Here is a 22,869-nt window from a genome sequence, read left to right on the forward strand (position 1 = left end):
TTAGTAGCCATCTGGTGGCGGCAACAAGTAATCGAATCTAAGATAACACACGATGACAAGAAGTGCAAAAAGTGTTCCAGATAACCTATAAATAAAACTTTGTATAATACTTTCATTAATAAACTTAAATTACCCTTTACCGACTATTGGTTTTCATTATTGCGCCGTAACTTTCAGCTACGTTAACGTTGAATCGTTATCGCGCTACATTCCCCGTTACACGAACGTTACAATCATCGAACCGTATGTAAATTCGTCCGTTATCGATTCTTCGTAATTACCAATCGATTTGTACTTTCCTTTACGCAACGCACAAAAATGTATTTCCCTCCAAAAATCGTTCTCCCCTCGACTACCATAATCTCGTCCTCGAAAATTACCGATACCGACCCTACTTAGTATATTTTTCACCCATAGTAAAAATTTCAAGAAGGTTGAATTACTATTCATCATCCGCGCGTAACGTCTCGTTGTCTCGGCGTCCGCGCCACGCGGGCTCGTCTTCGGTGACAAACCTAACCTCAAACACACTCGAACGACCATCGACCGATTCCGTGGGCCACGAGAGTTCTCTCGAACGACTAGCCCGAACACGAGATCCGCAGGTCCGCGGGCTCCTTTCAAGCGTCCTGCTGCCGAGGAAGTCGCCCCGCGGTCCGAAAGAGAGACCGAGGCAGAAGCGTAGGCGACGTTTCAGCGAGTTGACAGCCGGGTCTTCCGGGCGAGCGAGCGTGATCGCGGGCCGCGAGCACCGCGATCGATCTACGGGGTCGAGGCCGATCAACGGGCCGCTTTCCCACGAAGTCGATCGGGATCCTTGGGCCCGGCCGGTGGTATGGGGTGGGGGGGTTAGGAGGACGAGGGCGGGTGGGGGGTGGGGTGTCGAGAGGGGGGGAGCACGAATTGCGGTAGGAAGGGGCGAATTCCAGAAAATCTGGCTGTTCCCGAAGTGGACGAGGAGTGGAAAATAAAAAATAAAGGGGGAACGCGTGTCTCGAGTGTCGGCTCGGAGGAGGAACCCGGCCACCGAAAAGCGACGTGACGTGGCGGCGCGACGTGTGCATACATACGCGCGCGGACGTTTTCGGTGGTAGGGCGGGGAGAGGGGGAGGAAGGGATATTTGGCCGGTGTATTGAAGAGCAGACGGGGGATTTTGAGCGTAACCCCGGCAGCCGCGTTTCGGCGGCTCAGCTTTCATGCGCCGACCACGAGCCTCGAAAAACGACCGAGACTTTTGCTCCGCGCGGCCCTGTCCTTCTCTCTGGTCTTTTTGGAGCCGGCCGTGGGCACCCGGTAAGTGAATAAGGAACCGATGTTTGCACCTTCCGTGCGGTCGGTCGCTCGGCCCTGCGAATCGCTTTTGAGAAATACCGGCCCGACTTAAAATAAACGAAACCACAGAGATATCGATGGACCGGGAGACTGAGCAGGAGGAACGCTTCTGAAAACACGGAGGAATAGTCCGATGGATCACCGATCGGAATCATCGAGAGTCGGTCTTCTCGAGGAAAAGTGTCGAGGAAGCGAAGTTGAGAAAATCGATCGACAGGTTGTTCGAACGGTGAAATTTCGAGATACGGGAAGGACATTTTTTTTGACAATTTTTATTCGTTGAAGTTCTTTTTTTTGCGAGTAAGCTCGTACGTTATGATTTAAAGTGTGGACGTCAATTTGTCGAAATTGGATACCCAAGTACCGGGTTTAAATGATAACTCTAGAAGCTAGGTTTTTGGACATTTTTTAACCGTTGAATTTTTCTTTTAGAGTAAGTTTATATCTTCTGATTTTATATGTAAACGTCAATTTCTAGAAATTGGATACCCAAGTACCGGGTCAAATTAATAGTTCTAAGTCCCAGATTTTCCGACATTTTTTATTCGTTGCATTTTTTTTGAGAATAAATTTATATCTTCTGATTTTATATGTAAATGTCAATTTATAGAAATTGGATATCCAAGTATCGGGTTAAATTAAAAATTCCAAGTTCCAGATTTTCCGACATTTTTTATTCGTTTCATTTTCTTTTGAGAGTAAATTTATATCTTCTGATTTTATATGTAAACGTCAATTTGTAGAAATTGGATACCCAAGTACTGGGTCAAATTAATAGTTCTAAGTCCCAGATTTTCCGACATTTTTTATTCGTTTGATTTTTCTGAGAAGAACTTTATATCTTCTGATTTTGTATGTAAACATCAATTTATAGAAGTTGGATACCCAAGTACCGGGTTTAAGTAATGATTTTAGGACCCAGATTTTCCGACATTTCTTATTCGTTTGATTTTTTTTTGAGAATAAGTTTATATCTTCTGATTTTATATGTAAACGTCAATTTATAGAAATTAGATACCCAAGTATCGAGTTTAAGTAATAGTTCTAGGACCCAGATTTTCCGACATTTCTTATTCGTTTGATTTTTTTTGAGAATTTTTGTAGCTACAAGTTACCCGAAAGTTTATCAACAATTTTATTAAACGTTCCCCGAGCGCGTTCCCTTTCCCATTTCCAATGTACGCCTTAATGATCATGTTACTTTTTTGAATTAAAGCGTACAGCTGACGACAAGATATAGGTCGTCGTAAGCAAACACTCGCACATTTAAACGGTCTGTCTTCGTTAATGGAAACTGAAGGGACCCGTGAAACTCCAAATTAACATATGTCATTCTTTTAAAGACCTTGCAAATAGCTTTCCGATTAATTACGGCCGGTGAAATTCGAAATGATGGAAGAGATCGTCTCCTTCAGGTGTTCCGCGTCGGTGCACGCAACTTCTGGCATCTGTGCGTGGCGTTATAATTCATCATTTTCCGTGAATTTTAATTTCAACTTACCAAGGAAACCATTATCACAATTTCGTACGAGAGAGCAGCGTTAAAACACTGTTTCCTCTCCACCGCTGTCCACTGTTTGCTCTCGTAACTGATCGAAGATTAAAATCTTAACGTTTCAAGGATCGAGTGTTCCAGAAATAATTAATTTTTCGACAGATGTATCCCTCTCTGCTACTCTTGATCAAATTTCACCTCCCTTCACCTTAAACTGCCTCAGCTTGAGCTCAAACTTGCGACAACCCGAAAGAAAATACTACATCTTCAACGAATTCCCCCTCCAAGCCACATAATTTTCACAGGAACACCTTTTCTCGTTCAAAATGAAGAATACATTAATCAATTTATTCCCACAGTAAAAACTTCTTTCTTACATTTTAATCGTAACGAAATTCTCACCACAAAGTTATGAACAATATTTTATCTCTAAAAACTCTCTGTACATATCAACGTCATTTTTTGCGACAGAAACTTTTTTTATTCGCTAAAGAATATTTTTCAACGAGATGTACCTGTACAGTAGGCAAAGCATAAATGGGTTAAGGCGACCGGTTTCCACTGGAACACCCTGTACATGGTTTTCAATCCAAAGAAATTCCGCGTCAAGGATCCTTCCATCGAAGCGGAGCGACACAGTCGTAAATCAAACTCTGACTCTCTTCGAGCTTCAAATCCCGCGAAATCGGTCTCGCGGTCGCGGTTGATCCGTCCCGCGATTCGCTCCGGGCTTTTTGCTCGCTCGATCCTAGTCGAGAATCGTTTCGACTCGTGGCCACCGTCGTCCTCGCCTCGTTCTATTCCCCGTTTTCGAGCCAGTAGCTGCGCGACTGATGGAGTATTAGCGAGCTCGTTGCGTTTCGCGGCGATCATCAGCAACGATCATCATATGTTAGCTTGATATCCGGTGATTTGCCTTGACGCCATGCCGCGAGATGGTAATCGATACGACGCGTTTTCTCGACGGCCCCGGTCCGCTCTGTCGTCTATCCACCACGACGAAACTGCAGAGGATATTCCAGAAATTGCGAGCTTCGAAGAAAAAATGAATAAATCCTCGATTCAATACGGTGCTTCGTCGGTCTCGAACCGCGCCGAGATTCTAATTGGCACCTGACCATCCGCGCATTGAAATCTCCGACGATTTATGCAAACACGTCGATACACTTACGATACAACGGGTCGATATCTCGATTAATATCGATCCTATCGAAAACACGCACGGGACAAAAAAGTTGGAAAATTTAATTCTTGAAAATATCGGTTATGTGTGTTTTTATCGTAAAAGTGACGGTAAGTGAGATATCGATGCTTCTTTGGGGGCATTAGATACCTCCATTTTTTACAGATAGATATTTTCGAACAAATCGAATTTTACTCGTAATAGATTTCTCAAGAGCTCGGTCTCGTTTCTTGAACGAGTCGTGGATAGTCGGTGGCTCGTTACCATCAATTGTATAAATCAATCGATGAAAACCGCTCCGCTCGATGCTGTCTCGGGCTATCGTTAATTGTTCGAGATAAAAGTCTTCTAATTGCCGCGTCTAAGCGTCCAGAATTTCCTTTCGATTGTTGCGAGTGTTTTCAATGAACATGTACCTCGGTCGAACAAAGCGGTCGCCTTAAATTACGCAAAATGCCCCGGGCGGCCTTATCTTCGCGTAAAGTACTCGAATTAACCGAGCAAAGTAGCCGAAGTAAGCAATCCACGTCACACGATCCACGAGATTCGATCTCGGCCGTTTTACCCGCGGCAAGAAACTTATATCGCGCGAGATTTCATCTTTCTCATGCTACGCCAACAATGTCCTGGGGCAAGGTGCCCCCCACTTTCCTTCGAAATTCATTGAACATTTGAATCGGGTAATTGTTCTCGTAGCGATAACATATTCTACGCCATTAGTACCTCGTACTTGAACAATACTGTATTAAATTCTACAAAATGATCAAATTGGAAAATAATTTTGAAATAATTTCTCGAAAGTGACGATACGTTCGGGTTGGAAAATTCGAGTATTGAAATCCGTTGATAAAAGCAGGTTGAACCAGGTCTGCGAGAGAAATTGTGACACTGTGTACGGTAAAGTTTGCAATAAAATCGACTCCTCTTTAATGAAAAATTTTAAACTCGCGGACCTAGGAGTTCTCTATAAATTCGTCCAGCAATTCGTCGTGTTTCTGGCGTCGTCCGAAAGCTAAGGTTCCGGGAGTAATTTCGTCGGTGCTGTCTGTTAGAACAAAGGCCTGGGAATTAATTAGTAGGCGCGTATACGGCGAGTCCCCTAGAGGGCGCAGCATATGGCGCGATCGCATCATCGCATCGCCACCTGGCCCTCCCTTTCGCCTCTCTGCTTTCGCTTTTCTGTCCGAAGGGGGGCCGAAATGTTGTTGCCTGGATGGACAAACCAACGGTCAGACAAAAAGACTACCAGCGAATCGACAAGGGTTGCCGGCCAACCCTCCTCCAACTCTTCGTTCATGACCCGTGAAGAGGAGAACATGCTAGCTGGTCGTTCGAATGAATTGCTCCGGTCTTCCTTGTGTTTGGACTTTGGGGTATCGTTTCCCTTTATGTTGATTGATTCCTGTGTCATCTTGTTGCGGTTAGTGTCTGTGTCCACTTGGTACTCCGATAGCCAATTTGGGAAATTGTAGGCGATGAACCTTCGTGTTATCGAGTGTACGTTAATAATAAATAACACGAAACTATAGAAGGCTTATCCTGGATTTAGAGTTCGTGTGTTTTGGTCGTAAGCCTGAATAACACGACTAGAGCATAGATGTCCTGTGAACGTTACACGACTAGACTAGTCGATCCGAATTTTAGATGTGCTGGTCCTAGATTTTAGCAATAGCTTCGGAGTCTGGATATCTTAGTGTTACGTTTAAGTGTTGACAATTTCCTTGGCCATACGTTTAAACAACATGTCCAAAGAAAAGAGGTTTCGATCCTAAGTCCAAACAGTGCATTTATAACCTAGGTATCCAGGTCCTAGATTCAAATAGCATGTTTAGAATCTAGATGATAAATCCTAGATCCAAACAGTACGTTTAGAACTTCAATGTACAGGTCCTAGATCCAAACAGTACGTTCAGAGAGTAAATGTCCTGATTCTAGATCCAAGCATTACGTTCAGAGATTAAATGTCCTAATTCTAGATCTAAACAGTACGTTTAGAACCTATATGTCCAGGTTCTAGATCCAAACAGTACGTTTAGAACCTCGATGTTCAGGTGCTAGATCCAAACAGTACGTTCAGAGATTAAATGTCCCGATTCTAGATCCAAACAGCGCATCCAGAGCCTGTGTGTCCCAGTCTCGAGGCTAGATATTTGTTCCAGATATCATGGCGAAGACCCAACTCCCCGAAGAAGTAGCCCGAACCTGTCACCCCAGTGAGATCGAATCCCGCAAACCGGAGGATTAGTCGACCGACACGGGCCATTGACGTTCACGTGGGCCAATTAAACGTCCATCGACGGTCGAAAGAGGATCGGCAAACGTATCGTTTTCAGTGCGCTCGCGAACGACCGGGACGGGACTCGAAGGGAACAGGCAGTAACACGGATAGGGGTTGTGTCTGAGGACCAAGTGGCGGGGGGCACAAGTGGCACAACATGGTGGTGAAATAGGGGAGGCGAATGACTGGTGTCGGTTACACGGGCTGGCACTGCAGCCCGTGTTTCGTTCAGCTACCCCTGCGGTTACCTGCGAGCCCCTCACCTCCACGCTGGCTCAGGGAAACGATGTATTTATATTTCTATACATTCATCGTTTGACCCGGTATACGTGCGCCCCGAGCCTCGTCATTAAAGACGCTAATCACTTCCCTGGAACGAGTTGTTTCGTTCGTTGGTCTCAGGGGGTGGTTCTTTTCCTCGACCGATCTGTGGTTGAGTTTAGGAACCATTGCACAGTTCGCTCGATGGGATCAACAAGGACCTCAGTCATCGATTCCAGGGAAATTGCTCGATGGGACCAACGTCATCGATTCCAGGGGAATTGCTCGATGCACTTGCCTTTGTTATCCAATCGAACGCGTTTTCTTGCCAGGACTGTACAATCCAGATCCGTACGGATTTGACCATCGTTGTAAGAGTCTCTGAAGAACGGGTTACGAATGGAACACCGCACGACCGTGACCTTTGATAGTGGAACTAATCCAAAGTACGCGTATCATGACGGCATCACGGCGCATTAAATGCGCCGTGTGAAGTCACCGGTTGATCGATGACGATTATTAGTCAGTGGACCGGCCGGACGTTACAAAAGGGCTCTGCCTTTAAATAATCGGGCGACTCTTGACGAGCGATTAAAGGTTCTGTCTCATCGCCGCTGCCGCCAAGTGGAGATTGATGCGCGTCTCTACGGGCTGCGAGAAGAATCAGAAATATTGCATCCTGCTGGAAGAGCAACGTCGGTCCTCCGCTGGGAAGGACTCGGCTCAAACGACTCGGTGATCGTTCGCGAGTTTCGAGTACCTCGTGATAGTGTACCACGGTAACTCGTGGTGAAATTTCTAGTTTGATAATCGAAGATGGTGTACGGTGGTATTAATTTCGTTACGATATATACCTACGTGTCTTCGAAGGTAACGGAGATGTATGGGTGACCCCATTTAAATGCCTCACCCTTCGTACGGCGTTGCTCATAAATATCTGCACGCCCCTGCTTTCCATTGGTGCCCTGCCGTAATAAATATTTCTCGTAACGATTTTTCTGTATATTATCCGCGGGAACATCTACGGCGTTGCTCATAATCGAATTAAGATTACCTAGGTAACAGGTACACTCCAAACGGTCTCGGTTCGGAGAAAGTTTTCTCCTCCAAGCTAGCGACTGGAGAAAATTAATAATTACGAAACTAGGATCTCTCTGAAATTAGAAAATTCTTCATTCGGAAGGACTCGATATGAAGAAATGTTTCGTTTCGAGATGTTTACCCGAAGTGAAGAACTTGTAAGTTCAGAGAACTCGAGATTGGGAAACTTCTAACTTGGGAAAATTTGAGGTTAGGGAACTCGGTACATTTCAAAATGGGAAATTTCTAACTCGTGACTTAGGACAATTGAAAATTACGAAACTTGGAAAACTTTGAAGTGAGAAAATTACGAAACTTTGAAGACTTCTGAGTCAAGGAAATTGGAAAGTACGAAGTGTTTTAATTTAGAAAAATTCTCGATCGGGACGATTGAACATTAGTATATTTTTCACTCGAGAAAATTCAAGAGTAGAAGATCTCTGATAGAGGGAAATGTTCGAGCAGAAAGTTTTCTCGGTCGAAATATCGTTGGCCAAAAATATTGACCGCGTTGGGCACGTCTATATGACCATGTTGAAACCTCGCATCTCGGAAGTTGCGCATAAAGCACGGCGCGCTTTCACCGGTGGTTATTATCATTATGAAATGCAGTGGCACACGCAGTTCGTACCGATTAAAAACATTAATTGCATAAACCGGTAATTAACTGAATCATCGCGGTCAGCCTGTATGGCGTAATTTTCCCGATCTAGATATCCAGATGTGTAAGCAAAACGTCTTTCTTTTATCAACGCTACGCGTTACGCCGCTGAACAAGACACCGATATCGTTCGCTTATCAGAGGAAATGATTACCCGTGTTCACCACCTGAAAATTATTATAATTTCAAAGAAATTATTATAATTTACTCGTTCGTTATAGTTAGAGTTATTGCGTTTTTTCCCCCGGCCTTTCGGGTGAACGGCGCTAACGGTACCAGTAATTGAGAGATTAATGAATTTCCTGTCGTGACTTCTGACATAATTAAGTACTCTGGTTGATCGGGGAATCGTTGGGAATTCAATGGAATGGCCGATTCTCGATGAAATACCGAGTTAACGCGAATAAAACTTCGCGATTGATAGGCATCGTTAAACCGATTCCAGCCATGTCATAGACAAATCAAACCGCGATTTTAATTCGACTGAAATTATGTTGTATCGTGAGTACGGAAGATTGTCGGGAAACTCGATGGTGTTTTTGCTTAGGCGTGTTTCTGCAACGGGGAACAATAACAGAGAAGCGTGTAAAAACAGTTGCGTTACGCACTGTAATTGATCGCTATCGGACGAGCACGCGTGCAAACAGCCGCTTTGCAGGTCTAACCATCGCCAGCGTGATAGCTCGCTCGACATACATAGCAGATTACGCGCTGCTACGAAGGAGCTAGTTCCTTTACGATGTAATTCCAATGAGTTCGCTAATTGTCGATCCTCCTTTGAGACTTAACGTTCGTTTTCACCGCGGTAGAACAGTGATTTCTCTCGAACAGAAACAGTGGATTCGTTAGATCATCCGTGACAGTTTTCCCTAGATTGCAGTAACGATGCAAAACGTCAATTAACGACGAAACGTCAAAGAGACTTGCAATTAGGATGCACTAAGATTTCGTATAATAAACTACTCAATTCCGTTAAACGACATAATTGCACTACTTAGATCGTTAAGTGTATCACGATGGTTTCCAATTTGTGAATATCAATGTTTGCAGCAATGGACGTCGAAGAGAACGTAATTTGGGACAGTGATCGCTCTTCTTAGGGTCTAGTTGGGTTACAAAATAACGTATTATCCACGGATATAAATATCCTGATATTAGGTACATATGGTTGCTCCGAAACCTGAGTGGCCTTGTCTTAGGATTAAACGATAAATGATCTGATTTTCGACGTAGACAGTAAATCTTCGAAATTAGATATACTGGATTCCACGTCTAACTAATAGCTCCAGAGCCCAGATTTCCTATTCCGAGACGTAGACATTAAGCCTGGAATCTAGATGTCCGGGTGTTCGGTCTAGACGGTATATCTAGAACCTAGATATTCTGGTGGTATGTGTACTGTATATATAGACAGTACAATCTAGAATTTATGTGCTCCGATTTTGTACGTAGACATTAATTTCTAGAGGTTAGATATCCAAGTACCAGATTTAAATAATAATTCTAGAACCCAATTTTCCTGGCGCGAGGAGTACAATAACCCTGATATCTAGATGTCCTAGTCTTCGGTTCATATGATATATCTAGAACCTAGATATCCTAATGGTAGGTCTGTATAGAGAAGTCTAGAGCTTATATGTTGTAATTTTGTACTTGACTAATCATTTCTAGAGGTTAGATATTGAAGTTCTAGGTTTGAATAATGGCTCTGGAACCCAGATTTCCTGGTTCGAGACGTATACAGTAAGTCTGGAATCTAAATGTCCTGGTCTTCGGTCTATATGGTACATCTGGAACCTAGATATGGTGGTAGGTCCAGACAGTAAAATAAGTGTGATTTTGAAAGTGAAGTTCATTTCTAGAGGTCAAATATTCAAGTTCTAAGCTTAAATAGAACCTAGATTTACTGATCCGAGATGTAGACGATTACCCTTTGGTCTAGATGTTCCAATCTTTAATCTAGTCGGTACATCTGGAACCGAGATATGGTGGTAGGTCCAGACAGTAAAATAAGTGTGATTTCGAAAGTGAAGTTCATTTCTAGAGGTCAAATATCCAAGTTCTAGGCTTAAATAGAACCGAGATTTACTGATCCGAGATGTAGACCATTACCCTCTGGTCCAGATGTCCCAAGACTTCGATTTACTCGGTAAACAGAGATATACTGGTGAACAGGTCTGATTCTGAACTAAAAATCGCTACAGGTGTCCAAGGAATCAGTACCGAGTAGACCATCCTCTCTTAAGGATGAATTGGTCCGTGTGAATGACAACAAAGCGTGTGTCCCTGACGTGAACCCGACGTCGCCTGCGAATGCAGGGTGAAGTTAAACGAGCAAGCACATGCAAAGGTGTCTCGTTCACTGGGTCAGGAGTGGCAAGAAGCCTTCCGGGCATCCAGCTGATCGCGGCATGGCGTGTTGGCGTGATGCGTGCTGTACCCGCACGGAACGCGGAGCTTCTGGAGGCCGTGGCCCCTGGTATCGTGGATCCCGATGGATCCTCAGCCCGTTGGATCGAGCTCCGTGCCATGCCGTGCCGTTCCGTGCGTGCGTTCAATTCGCTCGCCCTTTGCTCGCGTGAGAAGTTCACGTATGAGCGGCGAGCTACAAGATCGAGAAAGTATCGGGGACTCTATAAATGGGTGAAGAGACCCGCACGATGCTTTTGGATCGCGGTGGATCGTCCTAGCCCAATGTTGACATTCGTTCTCGAACCGGTGATTTCGATAGTACTAGTTCTCCGATATTGAACACTTCTGTGGAGAATCTTATTCGTGTAACAGTGAATCCACTGGTAGACTATACCCAGACTGACTACGTTTGGGTTGCTCCGTGTTAAATTTCAGCATCCGAGTAAAACAGTTAGAAAATGTTCTCTGACAAGTGGCTGTGGGATTTATTTTCGTGAAAGAATTCTTTCATTTCCCTTTCGTCATCGTTCCACTCCACTCGGGTCGTTTTCTCTGCGTACGTTATCAAGAACCACCGATACCCGTGCGTTTTTCCAGGGTAATCGACTCGACCAGCTGGAAACGAGGATCCTGGCGATCCATCGTCGAGCCATGGCGCGGGGAACAACGTAAATCCAGGGTGGCCGACAGCGAAGTGTTAATAACCTTGGCCGTGTAACGCGGCGAACGCTATGAGGCGAGTGCTGATTACCGCGGTCGTTAATTCTCGGCTAATATACCACCGTTACACTCGATATCTGTGGCCGGGTAGGTGCGTGTGCACGTGCGCGCATACCACGCGAGGAATTAGAAGGTCGTCGCGTACACTATGTTACGGCGATAGCATCTCGGCCATATTTATATCGCGATGATACTGTCTCGGGTTACGGGCGGAGTTACGGCAGCTGCGCCATGTCCACCAAACTTCTCGTTGAGCTTCGTTCGCTTTCATTCGTCCGGTGAACAGAGTAGTATAGATCCGTGACACCTACGAGACGACAGAGGTCTCCACAGAACTTTTCGCGCTGCCCCATTGATTCTACAACGTGGTCTTAAACCGTCAAAGTCGTACCGTGCGTCATAACCTTAAACTCTTGGTATTATTCGGTGGCCCATATACCGTAACTCCACCGCATAACCTTAATCTTTCATCGGTGTACAACTCGATTTAAATATTTTAACCAAACGTTTTTGAATCCGCTTTCAATCTTCTTTGGCATTGAATAAATTTTTGCGGGGAATCTAACGAATTTGTTTTTTTGTTTTTTGGTCAAATACAGTGGACAAGTATTAGCGATAACCTTACCACATAACCTTAATCTTTTTTTCGGTGTACAACTTGATTCAAATATTGTAATGAAACTGTTTTCGATTCCACTTTGAATCTTCTTTGGCGTAGAATAAATTTTTTCGGGGAATCTAACAAATTTGTTTTTTGTTTTTTGGTCGAATACAGTGGACAAATATTAGCGATACCCTACTACATAACTTTAATTTTTTTCGGCGTACAATTCAAATATTCTAATGAAACTGTTTTCAATTTCACTTTCAATCTTTTTTGGTTTTGAATAAATTTTTGCGGGGAATTTAACGAATTTGTTTTCTTGTTTTTTAGTCAAATACAGTGGACAAGTATTAGCGATAACCCTACCACATAACCTTAATTTTTTTTCGGCGTACAACTCGATTCAAATGCTCTAACAAAACCATTTTCGATTCAGCTTTGAATCTTTCTCGGCACAGAAAGTGTGCAACGATCTAAAAAATATGTTATTTGTTTTATAATATAATAAATTAGAAATAACTTTTATCTCTAAAAAAAAAAAAGAAACTAATTTTATCAAAATGTTTGAATCGAGATATTTTTATTTCAATGCAAGCCCAAACCATTGCGTTCTCGAACCTTCGAAATCGTATCGTGGATCGTGCACCATAACCTCGAATTTTCACAATCGTTCGATGGATCGTATACCGTAACCTCTAATTCCCTAAGTTTCACGGTTCGAAGAAACAAACATTTTGAATTACGTCGAAGTGTTTCATCGGTGGCAAGGGTTCGTCGTAATGGCACGGTTTGCACCGTAACCCCGCAAAATTCTCGGATTGATATAGGTGAATTAGCATCGACGGGAAGTGTGCACCAACTAATAAAGTAGATAGCAGGCTATAGCGTCAGCGCCATGCGCATAAAATTTCACCGGCGTATGAATATGAATCAGCCGTTGCGCCGGTAATTAGAATGGACGCGTATCCGTAACCCAACAGCGAATTGGACTGTAATAACAACTAGTAATTATTATCAGTCGCGCGCGTTATATCAGACTGATGATGATAATTCTTCAACGCGGGGCGAACAGGACGTCGAGATTTTCGTTCGGATAAATAGACCTCGATGAAAGTTCGAACATCTATTATTAGAGGTAATTTGCGGCTTTTGCATATGCATACGAGCTTAATTATCACGGTTTTCTAAACGCTGAGACGTTTCGCTTCTTCGAAGGTCGAGGCTGAATTAAGAACACGGTCTCGAAACATTACACGTGTATATTTTACGATACTTTTTTACGTGAAATATTTCACGTTACTTATTTCCGTGTTATTCTACGCTTCGATTTTAAGGTTATCCCCGAGTTACTTCGCGTTTAATTTCGCGTATCGCCGCCGTTACTTTTAAGTTAGAATCGCGAGATTTAAGGTTAACCTCGTAACGTAGATCTTCTTAATTAATTGGAGTGACAGTAAACGACGATCCGAGCGCCGGTATCGAGATCCACGGATGAAGAATGAATATTAAAGCGGGAAATTCGCATCGGTGTGTTGGTTTCATAAAAATTTACGAATCTCGAAGCCGGGAAGGCGAGAAATGGCAAGTCGGCGAGGCTGGTTTAATTTACAGCCAGTACATTTTTTCCGTTCACGTGAATTAAACACGTAATACCTCCTAAAGACCCGCGTTTCGTCGATCAATCACTTCCAATATGGCGAATTAACGCGCCGCGGCTGCGCCGGCTGCGCGCTTTCAGCGGAAAAGCGGGGGCAATATATTAAACAAACGGACTCTAAATATATTACACCTTAATTGGCGCAAGCGTTCTATCGCAAACCATAAAAACAGATAACCGACGTTTAGCTACACGAACGCAATTGTTTCTGCTTTTACAAAACAACCACGCGCCGAGCACCTGAAGCATGAAAGAAACTTTTCCGGACTAAAAGAGTTGTCGAATCGGAAAGGGGAAACCCTCGAACGTGGCGGCGATCTCGAGCGTGGCAACATAAATTATCATTAAAACAAGGTGCCCCAAAGTGATACTTCGCAGACGGAAGAAATAAACACGTATCGCAAACAATTTTACAGGTTAGGTTTTAATAACAACGTGTTACCTCCATCTTGCATCCCGCCCGCTTACGTACCCCCGGTGTATTATTCCTTTTATATTCATGAATCTTTATTTCTACGCTTGCGTAATAAAGACGATAAGAGAAAAAATTCACCGAGATCAAGAACGAAGATTCACTCTCATTTGGCGGTATTAGCAGCACTTATTTTATTTCAAAATCTACACAGAACGTTGAAACTGTTGGGCAGCATTCTGCAGGATGTTTTTAGATTAGAATGTTTCGGATACGAAAATTTTCTCTATATTTTATCTTTGCAAAAAAATTGAAAATCGTCGCTTAGGAGTGTCCGGGCGTTTCGAATTTATTTTATTGATTTAACCAATAGCCGTTACCTCGTACCTTGACGTAGAATCTTTAATGAGAATTCGTTTCTTTCGACAATGGAGTCGTATAAAAAAAAGAATTGTAAAGCTTGGGCAGGCACAGTGTTAGGATGCACGAAAACGAGCAGTTCGTTACGCGATAATCGTTGTACATCGTCGCGTAACGGAAACATTGTAGTGGTCCATATTACCACCCCGGTCTCTATTTGGACCACTTCCTCTGTTCGTCATTAAGGACGCTCTCTCTGTCTACCTCCCACCGGACAGTTTCCATAGGTAGACGCGCGGTGAAAGAGAGAGAAAGAGAGAGGCGAGCTCGCGATGCCACGGATGGCAGGTTCCTCTTGTTAAAGGGATTCCCCGGGCGAATCTGCTCGTTTTTCTTCCATTGCTCTCTGTAATTACGCGCAACTAGCCTCTTTTTCCTGAATATGTTAATGAAAATGTGTTCCGCTCATGCTACGTGCGGCTCAGACTCGGACGAGCAAATTTGTTCGTGGAAGCTCGCAAACGCCGTAATAGAAAAGCAATACTTTGATGTTTAATTGTTTAATTACAACTGTCGGGCAGCCCGCGATGATCAAGCCGGCAATATCAGCGATCTTGGAAGACAAAGGGTCTGAACATTTACGAACAATGTAGAAACCTTGAGATTACACGATCCAAGCAGCACTTCGGTGTTCTACTTTGATAGCTTGGAATTATCGATCGAGAGCTCAGACATAGGTTTAAATTCTACGTTTTTTAATATTTTAAGGAGCAAAGTACAATACTGAGATTGTCCACCGCAAAGGAATAGAACGATTATTAAAAATCGTCGATGAATCTCAGGCGTTACAATAGCAATTTATATAGACCTATCGTGGTATATCTGCAATGAGGATCTTAGAAAAGACGTAGGAATTCTGTCGGTTAATGAAGAAATAGAACGATTCTCGGGAAAATACAAAATTAGACTAGATAACTATCCAAGTAACTTTACAATCAGCTTATACAAAATACTGTACCGAAGAAATTGCATAAGATGCATCCAAACGATTTATCACTGAAAGAGTAAGCTAATAGAATCACATTAGGTACATTCTATTGAGAAAGTATCGACATGTCAATTAAAAAAAACGTTAAAGAAATTTACCAAATGTTCATTGTAACAAATTGTAAATTTTCGAATGGAGTTAGTAAGAAAAAAAGAAACATGGAGTATTCTATATTTGTACGCTCTTTATTCTCGGCACGAAAATGTTTAGAGGATAATCCAAATGGTTCCGGAAAACTTCATCGAGTTCCTCAATACGGGATAAAGAAACGAATCGAGTGACCAACGTCGAGGAGAGGTTTGAAAATAATTTAAAAAACAGAGTTAAAGTCAAGATTTACCAAATGTTCATTGTAACAAATTGTAAATTTTCGAATGGAGTTAGTAAGAAAAAAAGAAACATGGAGTATTCCATATTTGTACGTTCTTTTTTCTCGGCACGAAAATGTTTAGACGATAATCCAAATGGATCCGGAAAACTTCAACGAGTTCCTCATTACAGGATAAAGAAACGAATCGAGTGATTAACGTCGAGGAGAGGTTTGAAAACAATTTAAAAAACAGAGTTAGAGTCAGGATTTACCAAATGTTCATTATAACAAATTGTACATTTTCTAAGAGTTAGTAAGAAAAAAAAACATGGAGTATTCCATATTTGTACGCTGTTTATTCTTGGCATAGAAGATTATCTCGGAGACGATAATCCAAATGGTTCCGGAAAACTTCAACGAGTTCCTCAAAAGAAACGAATCGAGTGACCAACGTCGAGGAGAGGTTTGAAAACAGTTTGAAAAGCAGAATCAGAGTGAGGATAAACGGTCGACGTACGTTACCAGCGACACTTTCGATCCCATCCCTGGCGAGGAGGCAACAACAACCTGGCGGAAGTGCAACTGTAGCACGACAAAGCGCGAATCTCGGGATCGCGAACCGTGAAGCGTCCCCGACGCGTCCGCCGAGGAACGAAAACGTTGTCCGGAACAGTAGTGCGAGGGAGAAATCGGTTGGTGTATTTTTTTCTTTTTTTTTTTATCCTTATTTCATTTTTTCCTTTTTCTTTTCATATATTTTTCTTCTTTTTTAACGAACCCGTTGCCCGTTAGTCGTTAGCATGCGCCGAGAACCAGCGTCGGGCTGGATAGTGATCTTCTCGGGCACGCGTTCACCGACCATGAGAGTTCTGAATATATTTTTATATGAAAATCCGACTGAGAAGCTAGTTAGAACGGACGCCCGTCGAAATTTTTCCGCTCACGCACGTGTTTCACGTGACGGCGAAACGGGACACGGTCTAAGGAGACTCGTGTACACGGCCGATTCCTATCGATCTGTGTATACCAGGCGTGCGTTATGATCGCGATGAAAGAGGGAACACGGGACAGAAATCGGGAACACCGAGTCCCGGTGGTGAACCCTCCGAGTGGAAACTTAAAAACTCGAGGGGGAGAAAAATGCGACTACCGCGAGTGTCGCTCGGAGACGCCACGTGAGTCCTTCGGTTTTAGCGCGTGCGCGGTAGCATTTCGTCGATACGCTCAGATCCCGTAGGGATAACTCGGACACGGCGTAATTTACTCGGTCTATCGAGTCGCAGCGTCAATTCGTCCGAGTTACGGCGTTAATACGCGCCAGTTCGGGCCCGACGATAGCATTATCGATGAACGACGAAAGGTCCTCCAGTTATCAGAATCCGGTCCCCGGACTTTGCGATAACGAGGGGTCGCGGACAGTAGCCGATGCAATGATCCGTGGAGAATTTTTTTGATGAATTTTTATTATTTTAAATATTGGAATTTGTTGCATTTTACATGGTACACTTTGCACCATTTTGAATATTAGAATTTGTATTATTTTAAGTATTAGAATTTGTTGTATTTTAAATATTAAAATTTGTTCTATTGTAAATGTTAGAGTCTGTTGTATTTTAAATATTAGAATTTGTTGTATTTTAAATATTAGAATCTGTTGTATCTTAAATATTAGAATCTGTTGTATGTTAAACGTTGGAATTTGTATTATTTTAAATATTGAATTTTTATTATTTTAAACGCGCACGTTTTGAATCGATGATTCTGGAATAAGTATCGCTCGATTTTTCATACTCTTCTCGGTAGAAGATGTCTCTCACCATAACCGGATTCTTTACGAACGAGACCCCATAGGAGTACAACGTAGAGTCGACGGATGATCCTTTCGAACTCTTACGTTTTCTAAATAATATCATCCGACATTCAAATACGCACTGCGAGTCGCTAGCCATCCTTCAACGCCCACTTGCGAGAATGCATAGCTCGAGGCTCGGCACGGATAGGTACTTACGATCAAATTTCTGACGGGACATCCTCTTTCACGAGTCAAATAAACACCATTTTTCGTCCAACCGAGACAACCGGAGACTCATTGATCGACCGTTGGTATAGAAATAGAACAATTGCATAAGTCGGTACGGTGAAATACAAAATACGCCAATTAGGTCTGGAACTGGCTGGAAACGTGACGTTGGTGGAGGAGGATGGGTAGGGATGGACGGAGGGGAGTGGAGTTATTCTTAATTAAAATGATTGCCGACATTACGGCTAAACTCTCGCAATTATGATTCCCTTTCTCCCATAAAAGTGGTGCCCGATGCCCGCTGGTGTTCCTCGTATTTTCAGCTAATAACACCCTTACGCCGCTCTTATCGGGGTTCATCATCGTGCACAACGACGAGGCCAGTGCATCACAGACAACGAGCATCGGACGCTAATTTCCATGGATTCTCCGTTTCGACGGCAATGTGATGTCACGTGAATAGCTTTCAGCGAACCTCGCTACCGAGAACTGGATTCTCGTTGGATGCAATTTCTCCAGTTTGTTGGGCACGGGAAGTCGATGCGTATATTAATTGAATCTTGGAACTATTTGAAGGCCAAAAGAACCATTTTGAGGTTAGAAGGACGAGAGTTTTTGGTTTGTTTCCAGAAAATTAGATTCAGAACTGTTTGAAGGTTAGAATTGTATTATAAGATTCTTTTGATCGAGTAGAGGTTAGAATATTGGAATCCTTGAAACTATTCGGAGTTTAAAACCAGTTATTTGGGACAATTTTGAGGTTAGATCGATAAGAGGTTTTAGTTCATTTTGAAGTTAGGTTCGAAACCGTTTGAAGGTTGGAATTGATTCGGAGGTTACGACGACGAGATTCTTTCGATAGTTTTGAGGTTAGAACGTTGAACTCCTTGAAACTATTTGGAGCTTGAAACGAGTTATTTGAAACAATTTTGAGGTTAGAACAGTGAGAGTTTTTGGATTGTTTCGAGGTTAAATTTGGAATCGGTTGTAGATTAAAACTCTTTCCTGTAGAGATTCTTTCGACAGTTTTGAGGTTAGATCATTGAAAGCCTTGGAACAATTTGGAGGTTAGAGCGAAACTATTCGAAGGTTAGAACAATGGTGGCCTTGACACTCTTGAGCATCTAACAGGTTATAGAAGAAACCAACAGGATAGTTAATCTAAAGAGAATGAACATTTTAGAATGTTACGATATTAACCGATAGACAAATATTTAAAGTATTACAAAGTAAACTTTTCGCACGTTACAAGTCATGTCTGAAAAATGCTCTAATTATTTCTCCGCTAGATGGCTCGGTGAAATCTGTTTCACGAAGGCAATTTTAATCCAACGAGAATGAACATTTCAGAGATCACGATATTGACCGATAAACAAACATTTAAAGTATTACAAAGTAAACTTTTCGCCCGTTACAAGTCATGAGCAAAAATGCTCTAATTATTCCTCCGCTGGATGGTTCAATAAAATCCGTTTCACGAAGGCAATTTCAACTGGAAAGTTCTACGAACAGTCTCGTCGATGCCAACTAAGTATCGTACGGTGAATAAAGCGCGGCAATGATTGGAAACGTACAGGTTTCCGAGAAGGTGTCCCGATAACCATAATTCCTTGATAATCGTCGAATAATTTCGTAAAAGTAATGTTTATTCGCGACAATTAAAGATATCTGCCGGTGGATCGTTGGACCTGTTTTCCCAGCGTTTCCACTCGTAGCTCCAGCCAACGCGGCGTCATTTATTAATTTTTAATCGTGCCGCCGATCGAGGCGTTCTTAACGCGATCGATCGGTCCAACGTGATTGTAGTTAAGCGGACAGGTGCTAGTCCCTGCGCGAAAAGTGGCTACGCCGGTTTACATGGCAATCGATTTTCCTACCACGTTTGATGATCCCGTCCGATTGCGGCTGACGTTCAGCCGCCCGCAGTGATGTATACAGCCTTTAAGCCCGTAACCTGTCCACAGACCGTTTCGTTTCGCTTGTATTCGTACACGTTCGAACCCGGTCGGCCATCTGCGGCTTCATAAACACCGCTGTATGAGCGAACTTAATGCGTATGAGCGACTCGGGCAGGTGGACGTCAATTTAAATCCTTTTCCACGATTTTAGGTACGCGTCGAAATCATTTTCCATCGATGCGACTTGTACAAGACGCGAGGAGATCTCGGTCCACCAGTTTCGTTCGAGAACTCGGTTACACGTACACGTCGAACTCAACCCTTTCGTTGGGTTTTTCAAGGAACCGGGGTGACTGTATCGAGTTTCTGGAATCTCGAGGAATTTACGAGAAAAATTCCGATATACTTTCCAGGCTCGTTTAAAGAGATTATTTTTAACAAAATAATTGCGTTGTCAGACGACTCGAGGTTTAGATAAGCCTGTGAAATTACGGTGTGTCCGTGGTGGCTCGGTTTGCTATTCCATTCAAGGTGATCCGGATCACGGTCCGTCATTTTCTCCTCAGGTTTTCGAGGCACGAAGACAATTTTTTATCTCAATTCGATCTCCTATTATACGTTCCTTTTTTTTTTGTTTCTTCTCGATCTCCCGTTAATTACCTTTCGACGTTCAATAGTCACCCCCTCGCCGCGTTATTTATTCATAGTCCCGTGGCAATTATCCGCGCCGGCGATTTGCATCATATTTCATTAGCGTGAACGCGTCTAAACACTTTGTACGGTAGATACGGATCTTTACGATGGCAGCGCAGAAGCCAGAAGCCGTGATTATTCTTGCGTTCGATTACCCGAACGATTAATCGTTGCGTATCCGTTGCGTGAAGTATCTCCTGTCGAACGAACGGACACGTTACACCGTGTCTGTTTCCTTTCGCGTGACCATCATTGATGATAATGTTGTTACGAGCATCGAGCGGGAAAGCATGAATGTGATACACCGAGGCGCTCCGAGGCAGCCACTTTTGTACAAGCAATTATCGCGTTGCGTAGTAAACATTGAAAAAGGTAGATCCCAGTGTACGCGAAATTGTTAATACCCCGTGTAGTTAATATCGTCTGATTACAGGCTGGCTCCACTTGCAAGTAGTTACCACTGACCCTTCTCCGGGTACGTGTCCAAGTTAGGTTCGACGAATCTGTTTATCCGTTACTCGGAGGGAAGAAACCGATTTATTAGACGGATCTAACCTAGATATATACTCGGAGGAGTAATAGTAGCCAACAAGGTACCGTAGAATCACGATCATACGGTATTAACTACGGTATATCAATTTTGTTACTTGGAGGGTTGCGACAAGGATCGACGCTATTCGAATATTGTTAAATTCGAGTATTGGGCGAAGTATCGAGATTCTCTATTCGATATTTTATATTCGATTAGATCGAAAGAAAATTGTTTATGAGAAAATTATTGGTAAAATGGGGAGAGAAGATGTTAATTTGATGAATCGTTTATGTAGGAATGTGAATTCTTTTTGTATCGAAGCTTTTTTGTGGATATTGTAGTTTACTGATTTTGCAAGCTAATGAATTATCCTGTAACTGACGAATACATAAATAGGTTATCTATGTGCGTCCATTTCGAAGAAGTGCTACATATAGTTAATCGTATTGTGTCTTGAAAAATCGTGCTCATTTGGCGTTCGCGGTAACTTTCTATCGTGGTTCTGTAGTTAGTTAAGCAGCAGATACTAATTGGTTGAAGTGTGTTCTATTCGAATGTTTAAATAGTCACTTGGGGGAAAAGTTGATCAGTATACTATCCGAATGTTTGAATATTCAATGGAAATATTAGACCACCATGGTATTTGAATATTTGAATATTGAATTGTAGAAAAAGTCGATTAGTACACTATTCGAATGTTCGAATATTTTATGGAAAACTTCGAACATAATATTCGAATGTTTGAGTATTCACTTGTGAGAAAAAGTTAATCAGTATATAATCTAAACGTTTAAATACTCAATTGCAGAAAAAGTCGATTAGTATACTATTCGAACGTTTGAATATTCAATTGCAGAAAAACTCGATTAGTATACTATTCGAATGCTCGAATATTCATCGGAAAAATTCGACCAGCACTCTACTCGAAGTTTGAATATTCACTTCTAGAAACACTCGACTACTCGAATATTCAAATATTCGACTCCGGAAAAGTTCGATCAACGTACCATTCGAACGTTCGAATATTCCACTACGGAAGAATTCGCTCGCTCGCCGGTTCGAGTGACCAAGGTAATCTTTATTCGACGAATAACGAATAAAGTCGAATTTTCGGATCTCCATTCGGCTAACTTGTTCATCCAGATAGCGAGCGATCTCTGGCAAGGAGTATCGAGAAAGGTGTTCGACCGATCGAAAAACCGACGTACGGTTCCCGCGAACCCTCTCCATATAAGTCGATATTCACCGTGGTCTAATTGCCGCATTTTTAATAATGACGTTAATGAGCGATAGTTATCGCGTGTCCGGTCTCCGAGTCCACTCGGCCGCTCGGTGTCGAACCGATTAAAGGCAAATCGGATGTTGCCCGTCCGAAAGGAGGACCGACTGTCGGCCGTACACCGGCGATACCGATCGCACGCGTGCCATTGCCTTCCATGAACCGACGGCCCTATCAGAAAAATGCAGCGGCCGCGTCATTTCATCGGAAGGGCTTGATGGCTCGCGGCAGATGTCCCAACGAACTTTTACGGTATCTCGATCGACGGTTCCAGCCGCCGATCGCGACTGATCGCGAACGATCTTCGTATAGGACTCGAGAGCCCTGGTTAAGTAGGATTGGACGTTCACGGTTAATGGGCGCTACTGGTGTTCGGGATGATTTCGGGACACGGGACTCGCTTCGACCGTTTTTCGGGTAAAAACTACCTCTGGAATCTCACTTTCGGCAGTTGGAATTAGGGAGATGGCCGAACTGTAAATAATTGGAGCTCGGGGCAGGTTCTTTTTTTTTTATCGTCGTCCAACCTACGTCCAGCGTTACCTAGAGGTGAGTTGTAGTGTCGGGCTTAAGTTGGATTTGTACCAACGGGGCGGGTAGTCGAGATTGGAAAAGGGGAAATTTTTTCTAAAT

The 22,869-nt window shown here is 43.0% G+C and overlaps 1 protein-coding gene across 1 annotated transcript in view; it reads right to left on the bottom strand.

Moving 5' to 3' along the window:
- Ss (aryl hydrocarbon receptor spineless) overlaps positions 1-22,869 on the bottom strand; it is a 201,566-nt gene that overhangs the window by 89,972 nt on the left and 88,725 nt on the right. The window lies entirely within an intron of this gene.

This window comes from Ptiloglossa arizonensis, chromosome 1 (genome assembly GCF_051014685.1).
Source record: "Ptiloglossa arizonensis isolate GNS036 chromosome 1, iyPtiAriz1_principal, whole genome shotgun sequence".
NCBI classification, from domain to species: Eukaryota; Metazoa; Arthropoda; class Insecta; order Hymenoptera; family Colletidae; genus Ptiloglossa; species Ptiloglossa arizonensis.